The sequence below is a fragment of the Canis lupus genome, unplaced genomic scaffold, assembly GCF_011100685.1.
Source record: "Canis lupus familiaris isolate Mischka breed German Shepherd unplaced genomic scaffold, alternate assembly UU_Cfam_GSD_1.0 chrUn_S161H321, whole genome shotgun sequence".
Lineage (NCBI taxonomy): Eukaryota > Metazoa > Chordata > Mammalia > Carnivora > Canidae > Canis > Canis lupus.
Window position 1 is genome coordinate 226,327 of NW_023330461.1, and position 3,638 is coordinate 229,964.

A 3,638-nucleotide genomic window follows, 5' to 3' on the forward strand; every position below is an offset into this window, starting at 1 on the left:
GGCACAATGACAAGGGCCTGGTCTTCGCCATCACCATGCCCGACCACAGTATTCATCTGGTGTTGTGGAAGGAGCACGGCTGACGCCACGCGCTGGCCGCCGGTGACTGTGGGTGCTGGGGCTCCGGGGTTTCAGTGCGACCTCTGGCAGCCGACTGCATGAACCAAAGCTCTCACCTAACGGTATCGTAGCGCAGTGCACAATCATTTATCTGTGTTTGCCAGGGGGCCAGGGCTTGGGGCGGGGGAGGGCTTGTTTTCTTGACACACAGCACAGCATGCTAACGGAGTACACCATTGACTTCATTTGTACTTAGTTACGTTGGTCAGTATAAGAGGATGCATTGAGGGTTCATCTTTCTTGAATATTGGTTTTCAGTAAAGAAAGTTAAATGGTTAAAAAAAAACTGGCGATGACAGTGTAAGTATGGCCAGCTGTCGGAGGTCTCATGGTCATTAAAGAGTTAAAGATTCTGAGTATTTAAGTGCTAATAATTACAATTTTTATCCAATTTTTTATTAAGTAAATTCTAGCAAGTAATATACATATTACTGCAGATAAAACCATCATTGGGAATTATTAAATTGATTGCATATTTTGAGCTACTCTTTATGAAGAGAAGTAAAATACTTGGTATGTGTAAGGCAGCAGAGAGTTGGCTTAGGGACTCTCAGCTATTTCTAGAAAAATTGGTTAGTAAAAATAGCATTCAGCTTATTTTCCTTACCAAGACTATTCTGAGGATGGAATCTGTGACTCAGCAGCAGCGCTGACGCTGTCCCTTCAAACACCTGGTTGCCCATTTTCCACTGTTATGCTGATGCCTTTTTACTCATCTCATGTTTGATAAGGCGTCCTCCCTGAATGAGCTGGGCTACTTCATTTGTGGCATGGCATGCAAACAGAAGCCAGTTTCAAGGCTGGACCTTGTAGGCAAATCTCATGAATGTCAAGGAGTAACAACAGAGGGCAAATGTCATCCGCCCACTGATAATCTCTGGAGACTTTTTCATGTCATTGATGGCAGCAATGGGAAGACCCCAGTTGGCTACAGGGCCCCAGAAATGCGTACTCATGAGGCAGTCCCGAAAGTCCTTGCTCCGGACATAGTCTGCCACCAACAAGAATGTTGGCGAGGATGTGGAGAAAGGGGAACCCTCTTGCATTGTTGGTGAGAGTGCAAACTGGTGCAGCCACTCTGGAAAAGTGTCCCCAGGACAGGAGAGCCCAGCCTGGAGAAGCAGGAGTTTCACCATTCTTCCCGGACAGGAAAGGCGCTCTCAGGGAGTTAGAGCAGGATCCCAGGAGGGCGGGGATGACCTCAGACTCCCAGGGACACTAACAGACCACCTGCGCCCCAGGGAGAGCACACCACACACCCCACGGCTGAGCTCCCTAAAGGGCTGCCAGCGTGCCTGGCTGGACCCGCGAACAACTCAGAGGCGGCTCAGGCGGAGGCACCTGGGGCAGGGGGCTGCTCATCCAAGGGAGCAGCTCGGAGGCAGCTTGAGCAGTGGGGGGTCTCCACAGCCCCCAGGAGGCACAGCTCAGATGCGGCTACAGCAGAGGCTCCATGCAGAGAAAGGGCTGCGCAGGGCTGGGAGCGCGAATCCAACAGCGCAGGCCCAGGAGCACAGGGTGCCTGCGGACACAGTCCAGGATCTGGTGCTCCCCGGGACAGGCAGAGGCTAGGAGGGGACAGGACAGCAAGGGACACTCCTGCCCCAAGTTGAGCAGATCAGCGGCACCTCCCCCAGAGCAATCCAGGCCCTGCAGACTGAGAGCTCCGTAGTTACTGCAGGAGCTGATTCCAGGGCTCTAGAGCTGGCCGCCGCCACTGTTGTTGTTCCTACTGGGGTCTCACAGGATAAAAAAACCCAATAAGCCTCATAGTGCCCTCACTGTATAAACAGTTAAACATCTTCACTGAGCCCTGAACCAGGCAGGGGGCTGAGCAGCTCCCCAAAGTGCTAACACCTGAAAATCAGAACAGCAAGCCCCTACCCCAGAAGACCAGCTAGACAGACAGAAAAAAAAATTATTGATCAACCAGTGCTGGAAAGTTCCAGTGGAAGTCGAGGAATTTACAGTATACAGAATCAGAGTGTACTCCCCTTATTTTTTTTTGTTTTTTTTTTTGATTTCTGTTTGTTCCTCCCCCCCATATTTTTGTTTTTCTCTTTTCTCTCTTTTTTTACTTTTTTCTCTTTTTTCTCTCTTTTTTAAGTTTTTTTTCTTCCTTCTCTCTTTTTCTTCCTTTCCCAATAGAAATTGTTTTTGGCAACTCTGCACTGAGCAAAATGACTAGAAGGAAAACTTAATTGGCTTCTTTGATTAGATCAAATTCTGCAGTCATGAGTCTTCTTGAATCCTTCATTTTTTTTCCAGAGCCATCAGTAGCTTTATAATTGGCTTCTGTATTGGCATTCTGACATCGATTGTACCCAAATTCTGTAAATCGTGGGAGAGAGGGACTGTTAGTGATGTTCTTTTGTGGTGACTTCTTTTATAGCATTTTGCTCAGTGCAGATGGTAAAAAAAGTCGTACTGCGAAAAAAGGAAGGAAATAAAGAAAAAAGGGGGGAAACAAAAACAAAAACAAACTAAATCAACCAACAAAACAAGAAAATTTCAAAGCCTTAAAAAAAAATATAACAAGGAGGGGTTCCTCTGATTCTATATACGTAAGTCCCTAAATTTCCCCTGGAGGTTTCCAGCCTGATTGTGTTAAGAAATTTGCTCTTACCTTTCATTCGCTGGTTCTTGTGAGGGAGGGTCCTGCTGCTGATGATAGTCAGGTGTGAGCCAGCCAGGGGAGCTGCCCCACCCCTGCCGGGGGGGTCGGCTCCCTGGAGCTGTTTATCGTGAGGCCCATGTTCCGGCCGCCCACCACCTCCGACCCAGCGCAAGGTGACTGGGGAGGAACAACAACACTGGACGGCGGCAGCTCTTCAATCCGGAAAAGTTCAGCTCCCTCACATTAAGTCACTGCAAGTTCCCGTCGCAAAGAGCCTGGCTAGCACGCGGGTGGGTGGCACTGACCTGCAAGCTCAGGAGGTGCCCACGGTGGCAGGAGCGTCCTCGCTGTCCTGTGTCCTCCGCCCCCGATTGCCAAGGGGATCAGCCAGATGCTGGGCTTGTCACACCAGGGGGCCCTGGGCTCCCGGGCCTGCTTCCGCATGAATCGCTCCTCCCCTCCTGCGGGACACGCATTCCCCCCTTGCGAGCTGCTGCCGAGCCACCCACCTGAGCTGTTCCCGGGATCCAAGGGTGTTGCGCCCTAGACCTTTTCAGAGCTCCGCCCATGGTGTTGGCGCTTCACCTACTTCACTATGTTAGTGACACCACGGGACCCTGGGGGCTCCATGCACTCTGGGGATCCTGCCACGAGTTCCCTGGGAGCGCCTTCATCTGCGAAGTGGTTAACAGTACAGATCGGTCTGGGCTTTCCTGTATGGAGTAGAGTGTCTATTTGCCTGGACTTAGGCCGGCTCTTGTGGGGGTTCTCCCTCGCCACTTGGAGTCTTGGTTATTTATTTTTTTCGTCTATCTTGATAGAAGCAGAAAAAAACTATTTCACTTGTAACTTTCAGCGTTTCTCTTTAAAATCCCAGGCGAATTCGAGGTTTTCAGGAGAT

General features: G+C 50.0%; 1 pseudogene; it reads right to left on the reverse strand.

The window, feature by feature from the left end:
• Nucleotides 1-518: 518 nt before the first annotated feature.
• On the reverse strand, nucleotides 519-1,113 carry LOC119878436 (annotated as a pseudogene).
• Nucleotides 1,114-3,638: the final 2,525 nt, after the last annotated feature.